The sequence below is a fragment of the Pseudopodoces humilis genome, chromosome 3 (assembly GCF_049639895.1).
Source record: "Pseudopodoces humilis isolate 2021_Gansu_Grassland_sample_001 chromosome 3, ASM4963989v1, whole genome shotgun sequence".
NCBI lineage: Eukaryota > Metazoa > Chordata > Aves > Passeriformes > Paridae > Pseudopodoces > Pseudopodoces humilis.
Window position 1 is genome coordinate 96,000,741 of NC_142202.1, and position 20,867 is coordinate 96,021,607.

General features: G+C 39.2%; 1 protein-coding gene across 15 annotated transcripts in view; it reads right to left on the reverse strand.

Moving 5' to 3' along the window:
- The window catches only part of MYT1L (myelin transcription factor 1 like), a 302,005-nt gene extending 281,777 nt beyond the window's left edge, over positions 1–20,228 (reverse strand). For 6 of the 15 annotated variants that reach the window (XM_088052821.1, XM_088052819.1, XM_088052820.1 and 3 more), the window contains exon 1: positions 18,557–18,637. The gene's annotated coding sequence lies outside the window, so the exon portion shown is untranslated. Of the gene's footprint in view, positions 1–18,556; positions 18,638–19,153; positions 19,172–20,179 lie in introns of those variants that run through there. The other 9 variants (XM_088052813.1, XM_088052810.1, XM_088052812.1 and 6 more) reach the window with 5 other exon arrangements.
- Between the last annotated feature and the right edge of the window lie 639 nt (positions 20,229–20,867).

Consider the following 20,867-nt stretch of genomic DNA (forward strand, 5'->3'; position numbering starts at 1 on the left):
CTTATGATTGGTTTGTCTCCCACACTGCACGAAGTGCTGATGAGAAGTCAGTCACACAAGTTTGAAGGGCCAGATTTTGCCCTGCAATCTTTATCCAGTAACAGCTATTGCATTCTACAGGGCAAAAAGACCTATTCTTTACTAGCTTCATGTGGTCTTTTCTTCAGATCTTCTCTGTTTTTCAACAAGCATCATTGCACAACAGAAACACAACTGATTTTTGCAAATGGTAGTTCAAAGAAAAGAAAATAGATACATGGAAAATAATGATGTATTTTCAACAGATCTGTGAGAAAGATCTGATCTATAGGTCTTAGAAGTCTTCCCAATAGTCACAGGCCACAGGATGAGGCACAGAAATGGAATTACAGGCATCTTTAGCCACCCTGTAAAATGGAAAAATTTAATACTATCAGAAAAAGAAAGGAAGAGGAGAATATTGGCAAAGAAGAATACGAAAGAAAGCATGTAAAAGAAATACAGCATATGCAAGGAAAAATATCTAACAAAGTCTGCACATTTGTCTTATATATTAAATATTTTCCTCTGTATCTCAGAGCATTAATTAAAGAGTTGAAAAATTAATTTAGTTCTGTAAACATTCTAGGTCCATTAAATAAACATCATTCTAACTGCTACAAATTTTGGAAGCCCTCTATATTTTACTCACCAAAATTTATAGATGACAATGGGAGTCCTCCCACAGTGTTCAACACTCTTTGGATCTGATACCAATGATGCAGATGCTGAACTTATCTAGTGTTCCTAATGTGAACTGGTGAGCATGTTCTTTTAAAAGTAATTATCATCAGTTGATATGTAAAATGTTGAAAAGATGCTGGACTCTGGTGATGAAATCCTGGTAGAATTAAAGTCAATAGCAAAAGTGCCTGTGACTTTAGCAAAACTGCCTGTGACTTTCAGAGTCTAGATACCTAAAGTATCTGGCCAGGTCATGCCTGCCACATTTCTGAAACCAGAAGCAGCTGAAGAGCACAAGAAGCAGAGGTGAGCTCTCTGGGTGACACAGCTTTGCAGGTCTGAGTGGGAACAAGTTACTGGAGAGCATTTATACCAACCAGTAAGATACATAGATTTCTCTATTTCTAATGAAATTGCCTGAAACAGTTATATAGGAACATGCAAATACCTGTTACTCTGGGACAAAAATGTATGGATCTCCTTTTCCTGTACTGCAGCAACAGCTGCAGTCTTAAAATCACAATCAGCCTCCTGCAACCCTCAAAATGCAAAACACTGCATAACTGGGGCAAAAACTTATGCTGCATTTACATATGCAGATGAGAGCAATTTGATTGTCTGAGGCAACTGTCTCAGCCCAATTTTTGTACTGAATTGCTTATAGTGAACTTAAGAACCCTGCGCAAGAAAGTTCACAACCAGTCTGCTATCCTAAGTCACCAATGTAAACAGGCACATTGATCTGCTATCAGAGCTTGGTCACAGGATCCATTATCTCAGGTAACAATTACTTCACTTGGTCTGAACTCTTTCTGCCTGTTGCAGAAATCCTTCTTTCTTTTACATATTCAAAAGGGTCAGCTACCATCCTATCTTCTGTTTCTCCTCATCACCTCAAACTATTGGCTTCTCTACTGGTCTAAAGAATAAAGGATCAGTCTTTAAATACTGACTATCACATGCAGAGTTTGCCAGTCTCTTTGGACATGTATGACAGAGGCCCAACTAATAACCAAAACAGGCCTATACAGATAGATAGACAGATAGATAGATAGATAGATAAGGATAAATAATCAAAGCAGGAAATAAGCTATGCCACTCATGCACGCATGTACAGGTGCTGAGAAACCTTTCAATTCTGAATCTCTAAATACCCATTGAAAATGTTGGATATAAAAAAAAATTATCATCTGTTGCTGCAATTGAAAGAACTGGCCTGCTTAAAGATGAATCCCTAAAGACTCACAGTTTCAGCCTACATCCCTTGAGTGCAAACTAGGAGAGAGGATTTTACTTACCATATTTGAGGAACCTCCCCATAAGTCCAAAATTGGCTGAAACCCTAAGCACTACCAAAATACAAATATTAAACCACCAATAGATCCCAGTTATCCCAATGACTGCAAGTAACTCAAATACCATGGGGAAATTGACTTGGGGGGACCAGTGCACCATGCTTACAGTTCTCATGCTTTCAGACCACAGCTGCTTCCTCATGAAAGAGACCGTTTCAATTCTGAATCAAAGAGCTTCGTTTTTTAAGGATTTATCTACTTATCAAATATATTAGCTAGAGTAACTGAATAATGGAAGATGGTTATCCTTCTCTCTAAAATTATCTATTATGATAGTCCTAGACTATCATGGATACTGTGATGCACCTAATTCTGCCAGATGTGTAAAAATCTGCATATATTTTTATTAGATTGTGACTTGCAGTCTTGTCCCACAAAATTTCCTTAGTTTTCAAGTGCTTGCTTGATAAATTCCTTGCCACAAAGTTCCACAGGGCTGTGACTAGATCATTAGCAGTATCTGCAGCAGCTAGCTAGTCTCCACCCGCTCCATATTCATAGAAAGGCAGGATCAGCCTCATTCAACAGCCCAAATCCTTTAGTTTCACTTCTTTGCATTGCTTTTGCTTTATTTTTTATTTCTCACATTTTCTTTTGCAGCTATGCAGTCACAGGAAACAGAGCCACAGGAAAAAGGTCACCTAGCTCACTTCTCTGTCCCAAAACAAGATCAAATATATGAGATTGTATTACCTCATTACTAGAAGGGTTTTGTTCCACTTTATAAATAAAACCCTTTTTTTCCTGCCACCTATCTACAAAACTGAGTAACCACATAGTCTTTCCTAGGGTATAAGAAACAATGTCACTCATTCCAAGAATGAATAACAACCTGCAGCAAGTTGTAGCTTGCAACTACAGAGACTGACATATTGCTACACTTTAATTTCAAAAATATTCTTAGAAAAACCATATATTCCGGAATTTTATTATTAACTAACACTTCTGTTGAATTTTCAGCTTGCAACCGAGATCCACAACCATACATTACCAAAATCAGAGATGATTATGGCTGAAATTGTCTGGAATGATGAAAGTACACCAAGTCTTCAGTACACAGAACACTGTCAAAAAGTATGTCAAAAAGATTCCCCAGAATAGCTTATCTTCACCAATCCCCTGCACAGGATCACCACTTACATACCTGCATTTGAGGTAAATGGGAATTGTGCCTCGCCTACAATTATAATACTGTGTTTTACCTTACCAACAGCTGGTAAGGCTGGACCTTCTCTTGAACACACTGTTGTAAAGCACAACTGATGACAGAAAGCAGGATGGCATCAGTATATGAGACAACTATACAATATCTGTAACTATATACAAACCTACCTCCAGCAGTTTTGGCTATGTAGTTACTGATATGGACAACACTAAGAGTAAGTATGTTGTTTCCTTTAAAACACTGCCCCGTAATTGTTTCACTCTCAAATCCATGGTGAGAGACATGAGAGTTTGCATTTCCCTCAAGTTAGCCAAGTCGACACCATGTTCTTCACCCACAGCTGACCTAGACTCACAGTGGAACAGCAGTCTCGTCTCAACAGGATTTCTAACATGCATATGTTATTCTTGCTAGCAGTCCAAATTGTGCAACTGAACACCTTGTGCTAAGTGCTGTAAAGACACAGAAGAAAAAGACAATCCCTGCAGAAAAAGCACATCTGTTTTGTCAGTCATAAAGCCTTAAAATACAGATTCAAGTGATTGTAAATCTCACTATCCCCTATGACTCCATCTTTATCTCCACTTGACATTGTTGAGAACAATCTTATTTTCTGCAAAACAGAAGCCATAATATGTGCAACCTGTGAAAAAATATCTAAACCTTAAAGGTGAGTGATGATTCCATAAACTGCTAAATAATGTGAAACCACAGAGTATTTTGATTGTAGAAATGTGCCTGAAGGCCTACTTAAAAAGTATAGCTTTTACTGAAAGAAGGTCTGTCTTTAAAAGGACCTCCCAAATTTTGATTTTTAATTTAAACTGTAAATTATAGGGGGTTTGTATTTAATTAAAATTTTTAGTTCTAGTCTGTGCTCACACCTGACATTCTGCTAGGATTGCAGTCCTTTCCAGGTTATTCAAGTCATTCTTGCAGCAGTGGTTGGATAGCCAGTGGTTTCAAAATAGCCAGTAAAATCACTGGACATACTATATTTATACTAGTACTAGTTACTAGTACTGCAAAGAGAAAAGTTTTATCCTTTATGTCCTTACTGTGTCCAAGGTGGTCCAAGGCTGCCTTTCTAGAACAAAATGAACCCACCTGTGCCCTATGCACAGAAAAAGAAATGGAGTCTTTTTTTTTTTTCCATTTTTGTATCAAGGCATCTCAGTGTCATCTCTGACCCACAAATCCAAGAATGCTTAGGGTCAACACTGACTAGCATAAAAACCGTCAGGAAACATATCAGGATGATGCTCAGTTGTGGAAACACAAAAATTACTAGCTTTTGTTATTTCACAGTATCAGTATTCATGTTAAAGCCAATGTATTCCTTAATTTAAAACAGAGATTTATTAAGCAACCAAACAATTGGAAATGCCCCACTTCCATCTTGCTTCTAAGCTATGTTTAATGAAGTGCATGACTACCTGTTTAGTCCAACTTCTCTTGACATTACATAGTTTTTTCAAACTTTTGACTTTAATCTATGTGAACTTAAAATGGGAGCACCTATTTGGCCACCCATGGTATCTCCCCATTGCTGTTGAACTGATTCCTACTACATCTTTTCTAAATTGCAATAGAAGTACGTTTCTATGATTAAAACAGAATGCCCTTTCCCAATTGGTTTTTCAGAACAGATAAAGTATAGGATTTTTTAAAGCTATTTTCCAGATACAATGGCCTTCAGCTTGCATTTTCCTCCCACCCTTCTGACCTGCACAGATGTTGTGGATTCCCTTTCACCACCTGATCCAACAGAAGAGTCAGCTCTTGGCTCTAGGGATGTTTCTATTCCCACTGACATGTGGAGTTGCCAGCAATAAAATTACCTGTACATGGCAATAATGGGTGAACTCATTAAAAAATAATAAAAAATTATACATACATATATATATATATATATATATGTATGTGTGTGTATATATATATATATATATATATATACACACAGCAGCATACTCCATCACTCATTTAAATAGAGTAAGACAACCTGTCTTTAAATACACCTTTTCCTCACAGTCTCTGACATGCCTCCACAATATTTGCATGCCATTGTGTAGACTGAACTTTGGACATTATTATGGCTATATCTTGATTTCAGTGCTTTTGAGAAAGATTTTACTGGACCTTCAGATATCCTTTCCAATACAATTTTTATACAAACCTATAAATTATACACAATATTGTCCCTAGGGCAAAAGAAGCCCTTGGATAATCATTAATTGCAAGGACTAGCAAAAATATAATTTTATTTTTGTCATCAAATAAAGCATAGTTACCTCTACACTTCTTTAATTCTTAGATCAGCATATACAGCTTTAACATTTCATTAAGACATATCAGGTACCAATGTTTCATGTTACTTGATCATAACATGCTATCTCAATCACTTAATAATCAATCTGCTCTCAAAAAAGCGTATTTGCAAAACACACAAGAGGGAAACATAAATTATGCTATTTAACCAACTGGGTTGCTTATCTTGATAAGTCAGCCTCATAAAATTTCACCTTACTGACTCTTACCAGGTTTTTTGCAAAAAAGAAAAACAAAACAAAACCAACTGTGGATCATCTCAACCACCTTGCACATTCTACAGCTATTCCAGTCCAAAGTTAGTGACAAATACTAGCTCAGGTATATTTGCACACCTTGCACCTATTATCAACCGCTTTGATGGAGACATACTTTTAGTGGCTTATTGACAAATAAAGAGATGACAGAAAGAAAACTCACCAAATGGAATGAGAAAGCAACCACACCCCTCCACTCAGCTTACCAGGCAAAGGCTAGTAAAGACTCATCTAACACCTTTACTCCTGTTTGCTACTTTTCAGATTAATTCTCAGGTGGTACCATTAAACTGAAATCCCTTCAAGCAGTAGCGCCTATCATGTCTCCATACTCTAACACCATCAAGGAGATCCTGTTCTTATTTTCTGTCCTCACATTCTTTTCCATGTTGGCCCAAAGAAATGGGTTTTAAAAAAACTGCTAAAATCAGTGAGTAGCCAGGCTTAGAAATGCTAGTGTTAACACTTGCAGATCTGCTCTCAAGCCATACTGTCAATTTGCAAAGTATCTTTTTCATTAAAAGAGATGCAATCACTAATACTAACATCTTCCTGGAAACTATGCCAAGGTACATGGAAAATAAGGAGGTGACTGGAGACAGCCAACACCGCTTTACTGAACGCAAATCATGCCTGACAAATTTGGTGGCATTCTATGATGGGGTTACAGTGTAGGTGGATGAAGGAAGAAGGACTGATGTCATCTACCTGGACTTGTGCAAGTCCTGTGACAGTGCCCTGCACAACATCCTTGTCTCAGAACTGGAAAGACATGGACTTGATGGATGGACCACTCAGTGATAAGGAATTGGCTGAATGGTCACACTTAAGAAGTTGCAGTCAACAACAGCTCAATAACCAAGTGGAAACCAGTGACAAGTAATGTTCCTCAGGAGTTGGTACTGGCATCGACAAACATCTTTGTTGGTGACACAGGCAGTGGGATTGAGTGCACTCTCAGCAAGTTTGCCAACACCACCAAACTCTGTGGTGTGGTCAACATGCTGGAGAGAAAAAATGTCACCCAAAGGGACCTGGACAGGCTTGAGGCGGACCCATGAAGTTCAACAAGACCAAGTGCAAGGTCCTGCACCTGGGTTGGGGCAATCCCAAGCACAAATACTGACTGGGAAGAGAAGGAATTGAGAGCAGCTCTGAGGTTGGAGTTGCGGGTGGATGAAAAGCTGGACAGGAGCCAGCATTTAGCACTTCCAGCCTAAAAGCCAACCACATCCTGGGCTGCATCAAAAGCAGCATGACCAGCAGATCAAGGGAGATGATTCTGCCCCTCTATATCATTCCCAGAAGACACCCACCCGGAGCACTACTTTCAGCTATGGGGTCCCCAACATAGGAAGGACATGGAGTGATTAGAACAAGTCCAAGTAAGGGCCATGAAGACAACTGGAGGGCTGGAGAACTTCTCCTATGAAGACAGGCTGAGAGAATTGGGGGTTTTCTGCCTTAAAGCCCCCACTGGTACTTGAAGAGAGCCTACAAGAGAGCTGGAGAGGATCTTTTTACAAGGGACAGGAAAAGGGGGAACAGCTTCAGACTGAAAGAGAGTAGGTTTAGATTAGATATAATGAAGAAATTCTTCACTGTGAGGGTGGTGAGGCACCAGAACAGGTTGTGCACAGAAGCTGTAGATTCCAAATCCCTGGAAGCATTCAAGGCCAGGCTGGATGGGGTTTTTAGCAACCTGGTCTAAAGTGTCCCTGCCCATGGCAGAGGAGCTGGAGCTAGATGGTCTTTAAGGCCCCTTCCAACCCAAGCCATTCCACAATTCTCTTAAGATCTAAAAAAGCATAAATAGGAAAAAGGATCATGATAATGGTATACTGCAAAGCAGTTTACAGCTAATTTATATGCAAAGCTAACTATAATTCAGATAAGCATATCACAAGATAGAAGAAGTTGCACAATGTTACACAAGCAATGAGGTGTATCCAAATCTATTTTCTGTATCTCTGCCATACAGTGACAAAGTAGGAATCCCTACAATCATAAATGATCCTCAAGTGACTATAGCTCTTTTGCTGAAAACAATTTTTTAACCATACAGACCTAAATGTAGATGTCTAATGTTCAAAGAATCCCCTTCTTCTTGTGTCTTCTAACCAGAGACATGAGATTTTCAAGCAGTACCTGCTGAGTGCTTGGAAAAACAAGCCCCTTACACAAAATTTAGGAATACACTGATCTCAGTACCACTAGGTTAAACAAATTTGTATGAGACAGTACCCCATAAATCTTTCAAATTTCAGCTCCAGAATTTTTTTGTCATATAAGGCTAACATATTAATTCTCACTAATTTAAAATCAGATCTTTGGCAAACCAAACAGTAGTAAAAAAGTCACATGAGTCAAACCAGATCCTCTGATTTAAAGAAAAGAATTTTGAACTTAATCATGGTTTATTTTGCAACATAAACTAAGGAAGTACTGAAATACTTATTTCTTATAGAAAATCAAACCGTTACACTTCAAAGGAGAAATATTGTGGGGTTTTTTTCATTATTGCCCTACTTACAGTTTTTCAAAACAAGAACTCAAAACATTTGCTGGTTTTAGTGAATATGAAGTTTATTTTGTCTCAAAACTTCACATGCTTAGGCCCAAACCCTGTACACATTTAAGTTATGAGCAGTGGACTGATAGACCCTATGAAATCTGAACACACAGGCCAGGATGTCACACAAAAATGAGGATTTTATTCTGCTGTGTTGTCAATAAACAGACATTTTGTTTTCTAAAGCATGAGATTCCTCCCAATGTTTCCAGCGTTATTAATATATAACATAGCAGGTTTACAAGATTTGCAGGAATGCATTCCACCTTATCTACTGTCTTGTATGATGAATATAAAAGTTGATGTACTTACAGCAAATTTTATGTTTTTCATTTGCATTCAGTTTCTTGTTAATTCTGTGAGAAAAATTTCTGTGCATAGTTCAAGGCAAACAGTCTCAAAGAAAATGAAGAAGAGGCTGCTTGTATTTAGAAGACCATTTTATAGTCAGGATCTTATCACAAATTATTATGAATGTATCAATTACACATTTCTTAGTAACAAGAAAGGCTGATTAATACTGATATCCTATGCCTTTCAATTTGATACTGTTTTGATCATTAGTGTTTCAGGTTACCTGTAAACAGGGCCAGCAACATGCCTCAAGAGAGGACAGAAAAATACTTCTTGGCTTATGTCATGGGTGTGCTACCTCTTGGGGAATGTTGTTTTTAAGCTTATCACAACCAAGGTACTGGCTGATGACGGGACAACTTAAGAGCAATGAATGCCAAAATCAAACCTAGTTTTCAGAACTTTGGGCAAAACAATAAAGCAATCAAAAATTCAATTTATAAAGCATGGGTTAATCATTCTATCTTAAATGGAATTGCTTTGAAAGCCATACTGGAAAAGTAAGTTAACAGCTGAAAAACCTAGAAAATAACACAGAATGCTTTTCTTCCTTCAAGAAATTCTCAATTACTTTAGTGGAACAGGATTAGGCCACCGGTTCTGTAAATGTAGCCATGAAGATGTCTGGCAAATTATATTTGCTGTTACCATGGTTCTAATATTCTGACGTTTCAGCAGAAAAATAACATTTAAGTGTATGATTGAACACTGAGACTTTTTTAGACATTTAAGGGTTACAATTAACAGTGAGGTCAAATTTCTTCTTCAAAAACATTAAACTACGATCTGAAGTCTGTAATTCTCATATATAAAATTTCAGTGTATGTATTAACAAAAAAAAAAATGTCAGTAAAGCTACTGATTCTGCTTTCTCAGTTTCTAGCCCTAAATTTTTGTTTCCTATTCATCCACTGGCTAGTAAAAATTAGCAACAGGTGGAATTTCCCAACTTACTTGCATCCTTACATCAAAATACTACAGATGAGTAAGAAAAAGTCCCATTTCTCCTACAGCAAATACTTTTAAACTCCAGTTCACAGAAGTATTTCCCAGTAAGCAGCTGGGCTACTCAACAGCTCTTGTGAATACAGGTTGTCTAGAACCCAAGTTATATGAATTCTAAAGCCACAGATTATCTCAAGTTGGAAGGAACTCATAAGGATGGAGTCCAAAGTCCTACTCCTTGCAGGACTATGTAAGAGTAAATCAGAACCTAAGAGTGTCATCCTGATGTTCCCTGAACTCCATACAGGGAGTCATGAAGCTCCAAAAAAATGAAAAATACCATTAGGTAGGAGAATTTTGGAATTCAGGATAGTTTATGCAATTTGCAGACAATCTGGAAGGAAATGCTTAGCATTGTGGGACTGCAGAACTCTGCTTAAGGAATTTCAAGTTTAAACTCAGCATCCCCCAATTCCTGTTTTCTTTGTGGGTTTTTTTTGAGAGCCCCTGGCTCCTCCTCCACTGACCCCATATTAATGCTTCCATGTTTTCATACTCAAGTCTACAGTACCACTACAAACATATGAAATAAATTAATGGAGGTCTTATGTCTTTTTGTATTTTAGTATCTGTTCTCCCTGCATGTTCAGAGTTTCAGTTTTATCAGATTTTAAAGAAATGTATAAAATTGAGGAAAAGTAGAAAACGGAGGTAGAAAAGAAAACTTGCTATGAAGGAGGAGTATTCCACAACCGATTCAAATACACCAAGATTCAGGATATTTAGCCCTTGGTATAACCATGGTGCAAATCTAGCATCATGATTAGCAGAAACAAAGCTTTTAGATACAGGACTATGTATCCATAGTATCCATTTTGCAATTCCAGTTCTAAATTATTTGCCAAGTTTATATCAATCTTTCAATGCAAATGCCACAAAATCACATTTGCCACAAAGCATTTATACACTAAGAAATTAGTAGCATGGTAGTTCTAGGAACCTGCAAACCCTGACTGTTTAGCAGTTGTTAGCAACTTGATGTTGACAAATCTTATATATTACAACAATGTGTAGATTTATACATATATATATATATATATATATATATATGTATGTATGTATTATAAATGTGTAATTGCAACTCTTGTAAAGTATACAAAAGCAAGCAAATTAGATAGCAAGGTATCCCACTCACACTTCTCTTAACTTCCAAGTACATAAACACAAGTAAGACTTCTGAATAATTACAAAAAGTGGCTCACTATCTTCTATTAAATTATGAAATCTATGCAGAGCTCACATTTTTAGGAATCCTTTTGCAATATTGCAACGTAAAAAGAGTTTTCTAGACCACAATATTTATAAAGATCGCTACTTCATTAACTGTAATTCTCAAAAAGCTGCTCTATCATTTCTTTCCTAGTTCCTGAAGTGATTCATCCAGCATCTGGAAACAAAGATACATGTATTGCTCAGTGGCTTCTGATGTATATTTGGTAAATTAAAATCACCTCCAAAACCAAAAATGAAGATCCTTTCACTAAGACTAGAAATGCTTGTGATTCTGAATACAGAAGACCAATTATAGGAGTCAATCTGAATACAATTCCTGGAAGCCTCAGAAGCATACTCTGATACGTGTTATTGGCAGTACTGCTTTGAATCTGATTGTTCTGCTCTTTGAGTAAGCTGCACTTATGACTGCTAAAAAAAACTGAATTTCAAGTTAACCACATTTTACCGAATTTGGCAAGAAGCATGGGCATAGGAAAAGGATGTTCCATATCAGTTTTTCAAACAGAACATATCCATCACAACCTTGCAAAATAAAAATTTATTAACAATATCAAAGAATATATGAAATAACAAATAAAAAGTGCAGGGTGCATGAGTCATTAACATACGTGCAATCTTGTCATATGGCCTCATTTTCCACTGGAGTTGGCTGGAAATAACACTGTGGCAATCTGTGCTGGCTCTTGGGCAGGTAGGAGGTAAAAGAAGAAGGTATATGGGATGAGACCTGCTCTGCAGAGCTGTCTATGAAACACAGTGACTGCTGCAGTGAAATGACTGAGTGTTTTATCCCATCCTGCTTTGCAGTGCCTGCATTTGCTAAATAAGGATGCTCAGTCTTCAAGGTAAACTATTGAAGTGTGGCTTTTCTCCAGAATGTTGTGTCACAAAGGCCAAACAGACCTATGGAAAATATCTACCCTTCTCTTTCTTTTCTTTCTTCTAAAGATCATCTGCTTCTCAGGCAAGGTCACTGATAAGCAACAACAAAACAAAAAAGGCATTGTTAGATTGGACAGGTCATAGATAAAAATCTCCATCCTTTACCCACATTTTATTTTTTTCTCATAAGATATGAAATGGATCAGCCTCATAATGGGAAGTTTAGAAAGTCTGTCAATGATGGCTACTTTAAATTTAGCACTTTTTGAAAACCTTGCATATAGAGTGTGGACTACCACAGATACCAATTGCAGAAACATGACAGTGACTGAACAGACAGTGATCTGTTCAGAAAGGGCAAAGACCCCTAAGAAAGTTCTTCAGAGCAGGTGGAGTTCACCCAGACACGTTACCAGCCTTTCCACTATGAGCACTTCTCCAGAGATGATAAAGGTGAGGCAGTAGCACACTGTAAAAGAAGTAAAAGAGGCCTTCCTCACTCTCAACATTTAAAGAATACTTGCTGAAAAATGCTGACAGTGTCATGAAGACAAAAAGGGATGTTCATGCAAAGATCAACCTGAAAATCCATGAATGGAAATGGATAGCTGCTACTGTTTAATTCAGCAAGCAGCTTCTCTGAACCAACATCAAAATGGCTCTACTTTCCTGAATAAAAAAAAAAATATGTTTTGAATTTGGTTTACTCTCAAAAAGCAAGGGACTGCATGTATGAAGGTTATACTACATGTATACATTTTAATCATAGAAAATACGGCTTTAACAAACAATTACAAGACTACTTCTAACAGTCTTGTTTCCCATCTGTTTTACTGGCATACTAAGGTGTCAGTTTCATTGCCATTGTTTTTGCCCCTGCATGCAAAGAACTGATATTTAGTCACAAAAATTCTACATGCCCACATATATTTGTCTATATTTAGCACACATTTATAAATACTATGTGTGGTGTATTTTATCTTTTGGTTTTTTGTTTGTTTTTTTTTACTTAAAATTGACAGTGCATATAGGAATGCTAAAATAAACTAGCTATTTGAAAGGCATTTTCTTTGTTTCCTGTCCCCATGTAATCAGACAGTACTCTAAGAGAGTGATGAAAGAACTGAAGAGAAAGAACAAGTTCTTAGGGCTGGGAAAAAAAAAAAAAAAAAAACAACTAGCAGAAATAGCATATAAAAATAAACTTACCTGAGCTTTTTTGCTTTTCCAGCTGGTCTTTGGGTTCATCAAGTACTCCTGACTTCCATTCATGTACATCTCCTTACTCTGTGTAATCCTTCTTAACAAGCTTGTTGTCCATATCTACATTTCAGGTTCTTTTCCTTCTCTTTTTTGAGGTCATATGTCCAATGGTCATGTCTTAGCATCCAAACTCTGTATGTTGGCTAACAGAACCTCAGTTTTTCCACCAGCAGTTTCCTTTTAATTGACTGCTTGATTCTTTTTCCCTGATGTGACATTGTTACTCATTCCTCCAATCACAACCTCTCCATCTTACACTTGCCATGTCCAAAAGCCACCTTAGTTCTTGTGAGAATGCTGCAGTCTGGCCTGCGCCCACTATCCCTGAGGATTGAAGTATGCTATTTTCCTGGAATATGGAGGTCCAGTAACTCCATACTCATTAAAGCCCTTAAGCTCAAATAGATCCAAATATGCAGAGTATTTTAAAAGGCTGAGAAAAACATGTATTCATCACTGGAAGTGATGAGATCTGGAGTTTGATGAAACTGGAGTTTGAGATTGGGTGCAAGTTGATTACAGCCAAAGGATCAGCGGATTGTGAAATTCTTGAAAAACAGTAAATCTGTTTCTCTTAGTAAATACATAACATAGCAACTGTTCAGGCATCTTATCACTGCTGGAACAGACATCTTTTTCTATGTGTGAGGGTATTTTAACTTGACCTGTGTAAATTCTGGGTGTTTCCTATAAAGACCCGGAATGGACTTTGTGCTTGCACATGCTGAAAAAACACAAGTATTACTTTTTAGTGTCAACTCCCAGCCCAAGCTATCTGTTTTTCTGGGTTTTTAATTCAAACTATGCAGCATAACCAAGATACTGCAGAAATATAATTCTGCATTCATAACAATTTGTGTTAGACATACCAAGAGTATTATAAAGATAAAAAGAAAATAAAAAGCCCTGTAGTCAACCGTATCATTTTCTATGACAAACAGTATTATTTCTTCCTAAATATGCACATACCCCCCCAAAAAATCATGAGTATTTATGCATAGGACATGATGGCCACAATGCATGCAAAGTTGTTATAAACATAGTTTAATATTTAAACATGGCCTTTTCCTCTTCAGACAACAGAGGAATTGCTAGTATGTCTGAAAATGTTACTAAAACAAATCACTAGTGTTGAAAACTAATACAGTGGATTCAACAATCCTGGTATAGGAGATGTGAAATAAAAGGATGAGCCACTGATTTACAGTATCACAAAAAGCCTGGGAAATCCCTTTCAAAAGTATTCCTTATGTTTGAGAATGCAGCACTGAAGGAATGCCAGAACATCTACTCCCAACAGTTTACCTTCAAAACAAACCTTGGAGATCTTTGGAGATCTTCTCTTTCTGCATTTTGACTATTTTATTTGAACTGAGGAACTGCTCAGAAAGTGACAAAGATGGACTAGGTTAAATGCTGTAACATGGTACTTATTCACACTACATTAGGCAGAGGAACACTAAAATTAGGCATAAAATTTTATTCCCTTGGTAATATCCTCCAGTACTGGCTAGAGACAGGAGAAAAAAAAGGGGATTTCCCTTGGAAAAATAAAGCAAGCTGTTGATATGAAATACAGATATTGCAGTATTACATCTGCAGTAGTACCACTATTTCTATTGGGGGGGGATGGGATGTGAGGGAGACGACATCACCAGAAAGCCTGGAAAAAACTGGCCATTTGGTGAGCAGTCTAAAGTCTTTTTTGAATGGTAACTATACTCTCTACTACATTCTGCCTGTAAACAATCCTATCAATAACAAAATCTTGAGAGAATGAGGAGATGTTTTCTTTTGATTTTAAGTGGAGCTGCATGAGAAATATGTTTGGCCTGTCATTCTATAAAATGATATTATAAGCCTGTTCCAAAGCTCACTGGTCTCTTTTCTTTGGGGTCAGAAGCAGGATCATGCAAAGCAGGAACAAAACAACAGCCTTTTAAAAACATCTCACAAGAATTTTCTTAAATTGCTGCTTTGCTCTAATTCTCTTCACTAGTGCACCAAGCAAGTGACAACACTTGCCAGATTCAGACTGAACCATACCAAGTGAACATGCATTTGTTTTATACCATGCCCTTTTAAATCAACTTCCTGATAAAAAATGCCATGGAGACGAAAGGTATGAGAAATGTAGACGTTAATACATCACAAAATAATAGACCCCAATGCTGGTTTGGTGTGAATCTGTGTCCTTACAAATGTTTATGTGTTTGCCTGTTGCAGAACTATAATCAATTTGGTTATGATACACCTTCAAGAAACATAAAATTTATCCTGAAGGAAACTGCTTTCTGAAACTAACTGCTCAGATGCATTAGACAGGTGGGAGTTTCAGCAAACCAAAGGGTCTACTGGCAGACACAACATTGATTTCTTATTGTTTACAACCTACCAGACAGTTCTATACTGACCTCATTTGATGGTTCTCTCTGGGGCACCCTGCAGCCCTGGTTATTTCCACAACCAAGCTGGCCAGCTTCCTTATTTGGTGACCGTGTTTCACATCTGCAGTTTCAGTGCAAACATGCTCAACTAGTATATAAAGACTGAAAATCTGATCCGAGATCAGATTTTAAATCCAATCTAATAATAATGTTTACTGTTTTCATTACTAGAAGTATGATCCCTTTTAAGGGATCAAAAATCCTATTGTGATTTTTGTCTGTCTCCACATTCAACTCCCCCTCCCCACACAAGATGCTTCCCTTTCATTTCAGTTTCATTACATTTTGCTGTTTTTTCCTCTATGGCTAAAACAGGCAGAATGATTCTAATCAAAGCAAAATACTGTGAAGGATTCTAAACAGATAATCTTTGTCAACAAGCTACAAAAGCTTTGATTTGTTCTCCTTGTGACTTTTTAATCTAGGATATGTGGAGAAGATGATGCTATTTGGTCTGAACTCATTTTTACTCCATAGAAATCTGGCTGCACTTCTGTTTAAAACACCATTGATAATCTTATTAGCATTTCTCATCACTCCTATTACGAGAAAGAAAAGGTCAGTAAGTAATCCACAGGCACAAAGTTTTCTACTACCATACTATCAGGAACTTCACATCTTTACTGAAAGTTGATCAACATGATGCAAACATTTATCAAGCTCACACAAAGTGATATTAAACTCAGTACTTCCATGAGGATATTCAGTGCTGTGTACCTATTTAATATCAAAGTACTTTTCCACCACTGACTCTCTCAAAAAAACAGTGACTGTTCTCAAAGTTTATCAAGAAATTATTCTAACACAGACAACTTTGTTTTATAAATGTGCTTGTGCAATGCACTTAGAAAGAAATACCCGCGCTCATTTCCCATGAAAATGCTAACAGATGGGAATTATATTTTCATTCTTTTAGAGTCCATATAAAAGCCTGACCAGCACAGAACAGTTTTTAAACAGTTCTTTTTTTGCCATTTATATAGCAAAGTTTCTATGCCTTGCTAATAGTCTGCCGCATATGTGTAGCATGTATGTGTATATAATCAAAATATTCCTTTGCATATCTTACTCATCTCAACACAAAAATGAAACAAAATAGAAAAGAACAGGAAAAACAGGACCCCTCAAAAACAGTCCTTAACAAATCTGAAGAAATCATATATCTCTGATTATACTGAAGTAGCTCCTTTCTTAATTGTCTTTGTCTCCAAACACACAGTTGCTCAATTTTATAATATGTAACATCCAAGACTGTAGAGTAAAACAACAAAGTCATACAATGAACTGGGAACTACTACAATAAAACTGATGCCCTTTTTGAAAATGTGGGTATATAACTGGGTATTTGAATCTAAAACAAAGAAACCACTGCAAATGTTTAAATAGCATTTAACTATTGCCCTTGTTGGTGAAAATGGGGGGGGAGGTGAGCGGAAGAAGACCACTCACTCTCCAGAAAGTTCAAGCTGTAAAATACATACAAAACAGAATATACTATTAAGATGAGATTAAAATATATCTAATTCTACATTTACTCATTGTAATAATTTACTCTTCTCATTGTTCACTTGATAAATCAATGTAGTTTTTAGAAAAATATAGTTACTTAGAAGAATTCTGGGTTTTTACTTAGTCTTGCATCACACTGTATTTCTAATGTTCAAAGTGTTATGTTGCCATCTTAATTGTTTTTAAATGTGTCATATTGCAAACAAGTATAAATATATAGTCATCAGATGACACTACAGCAACCAAGTTTAACCTTATAATTCCAAACTTGATCAACCTTAATAAATCATATGGGGTACCTGCTAACTGGCCAGCAAGGGTTAACAGTTTGTTCCAATATTTGGGGGGCTTTTTTGTTTGCAGAGTGATACGACAAAGACTTTAATTTGTTTGGCAATTTTTGAAAATAAACAATCACATGGAAATGTAATGGCAAAAAAAAAAAAAAAAAGGAGAAAAAGGTAAAAACTAAACATCATTTGGAACTGTAGCTGTTGTTCTCCCCCAACAATATAATCAAAGGTAACAAAACCCCCACACCACTCAAATTAAAGCAAATAATCTATTAAAATGCTCTACAATAGTCACAAGAACTATGTAAAGACAATTACCAGATAATAATTTCTACTTAATCCCAACCTTAAATGCAGTTTCAAAATTAGGTCAGTTAAAATGAAAATCACCATTTTTAAGGAGATTAGGAATCATTAGACTTGAATAAAAATATTTATGAACGAGTACACAAAAAAAAGCAAACGTAACTAAATGCTCAAGTACCCCATATTTTATACACAGCATCAGAATTATATAAGAAATGCCTATCAATGGATGCTCTGTTCGAGAAGTGGGATTCCAGTCTGACTCAGTATTATTACCTGACAGAAAATATCTAATTCACAGATAGCTTGTTTATTTTTTTCTTTTGTTTTCTTCTTTCAAAAAAGAAGCCTTTATAAGGACACGTTTGTAGCGGAGATATATAGAGCTGAGAGAATCACTAGCATTTTGTCAATCTGCAACTTGGGCTTTAGCATTACCGGCGAGTTTGTGTTAAATATGCTTTTTTTCTTTCTTTTGAACCAAGAAAATGTATATCACACCAACCAAAACTAATCACAGCAGGGCTTTCATTGAAACAGTAGTTGCTAATTTTACAGGTCTGCCCACATTGTTCTAGAAAATAGGAAGCAGAAATCTGACATTTCCAGCAGTCATTATTAAAACAACAATCACTGAGAGCTCGATCCTGGTCTCACTGGAAGCAATGTCAAACTCCCCACTGACTTCAGGGAGAGCAGGATCGGGCCCCAAGCTGCTTAGCCTCCTCCAGCTCTATACACAGGAGTATGCGTTGTGGAGCTGTGGTGGAAGAAGTACAAGCTATTCCTTTGTTAACTGCCCAAAGAGTTAACTTTCCATCACTTTGTCAACAACAGGAAAGTGCCCTGCAAACAACAACGGTGATAAAAGGACATATTTACCTTGAGAGAACAGGAAAGGGAAAGCCGCAGAATTGCAAAACAAAGTAGTCCAATGGAATTATCTATGCATGCAGTCCAAACGTGCACCTTCAAGTAGGCCACAGTCTGTCAAGCAGTCGTCTCGGCACCAGCCACCCTGCCTTCCATCTTACGAGATTCACCCAGAAAACTGACAAACCTGCTCCACGACAACAAAACTCTCCTAATGCTTTTGAACGCCCACCATTTGTTCTCCATTCATCCAATCAACTTTCCACTGCACATCTTCTCCTGCGACTGAGGCTCAGAGGCAGGATCCCTTCTCATCTGTATGCTAATTATTTTGCCACATGGACAAAAGTAATAATGCTTTCAGACAGGAAACCAACGGGCCTGAAGTCGAAGGCAGAAATTAATAAGTTTCCACCACTGAAGACTGAGAAGGTGGGCATGCGTGCAGCTCTGTGGCTGATGGATCAGCTGTAACCTCCATTTAAGAGCAGCAGAGAGGCGACGGGCTGGAGGAAGCCTAGGCAGTGTAGCACGCATCAAGCCCTAGTTCCCCTAGAGACCACATTACTGCAGCAGAACAGCATCCGTAGCAGATTGCTGACTTACCCCGCCTGAGCCCGCATCCTTTAAGCAGCGTGGCGCGCATCCATCCCGCCGGCCCCGCGGCGCGGTGCAGTGCCCGGCGCGGCCGCGCAGGCCCGGCCCCCGCGGCGCGGCGGGAGGCGGGCAGGGCTGGGGCCGCGCACCCCGGCCGGGCTCCCCGGCGGCGGGGGGCGCCGCGCCGGCGCTGTGTTCCACCCAATGGAGGGGAACGCCGAAACGCTGCAGCCGCCCGGGAGGGGAGACCGCTAAAAATACTCCCGTGCCGCTGTTGCTGGCGTAAAATGGTGTCTCCGATAGAGAACTCCCCCCCACCACATCCCCCCCCCCCAAAAAAAAAAAAAAAAAAAGTTCCAACAATTAGGCTTCTAAATGTATATTTTAAAGGAAATAACGATCGAAACCATGTTTTTTTTCTGCTGGGGTACCTCACCAGGGTTTCTAGAGTTAATTCTGCTGAAGCTTTGCTTATATTACCAGTTCACACCATCTTCTCCCCTTTGAAACAAAAGGAATTAACTATTTGCAGAAGAAAATATTAGCAGCCTTATACCATTAGCATCTTGCCCAGCTCAACTTTATGTGATCAAGACCCCAGAAACCAGGGCTCGTACGCATAAAAGGCCAGCTTTGTATGTACAAACCCGTAACTGTTTCCCCAGCAATTTGATGTGGACTCTGTGGCTCCGGCTGCCTGCGCTTAGCCAGGGACCGCTTTACTAAACGTGTCACAAAGACAATGACTGAGAAGAGGCACCTCACCGCCTTCCACGGCTGTGCAGAGGCTTTTCTCCGGCGCTCGCCTGCCCAGGAGCAGCGTCCCTAAAGGGCTCGCCCCCGGGCTGCCGGATGTCCCTGCGACGGGAGCGGCTTGGCAGCGGGGAGTCGCTTCGTTTAAACCTGTCCCCGAAATGTCATTTCGGTAGCAGCGTGACAGGCTATGATCTTTACGCGGAGGCGGCGGCTCCCCCCTGCCTTGGCACGACTCCGCACGCCCCCGCGGACTCAGCCCTGTCGTGTCCCGGCCCCTACCCCGGGCACCGCCGCGCCTCCTGCCGGGTCCCGCCCGCCCTGCGCGTCCATCCCCGCAGGCAGGCTGTTCCGCACGGGAAGGACCCTGGATAGCGCACGCATACAGCCTACACGCCCTCCCTTCACACACGCGCGCCTGCCGCTCTCGTTGCCCTCCCCGTTGCCATTGTGCTGCTGCAGCCCCCTCCTCCCCGCACCCTCCCCTCCTTTCTTCCCTCCCTCCCTGCCGCGGCTCCCCCTGCTCCGCGGTGCTCGGTGCGGGCAGCCCCGCGGCTGCCAGGGCACCGCGGGCAGCCCCTGCTGGCCGCGATAGAAGCGGGGGAGACTGACCCGAAAGTCACGAGGAACACCCTCCTCAAGCCCTGGGAGGTAATCCCTCCCGAGCCCGCTCTGCCTGACGTGTGAACATCAGACATGTCGGTTACTGTAGAGGTTGCCATTCCCTCCCCACCCAGCCTTCCCGGGCACCACACTGCAGTCTGAAGGGAAGGCGAGTCTCCGCGTACCAGCCCTTGGCACCCCGAGCCGTCAGAGCAGCTCCACGGCCGCACTCCGATGGCAGGAGAGGGGCTTAGAGGGGGTGGGGTAAGTTTTTCACAGGGATTTAGAGGAAAGCCAGCCTGCTGGGGCAGGGACTAACAATAGCTGAGTCCTCACAACATCCACGCTTTGGGTGGAAAACGCAGTG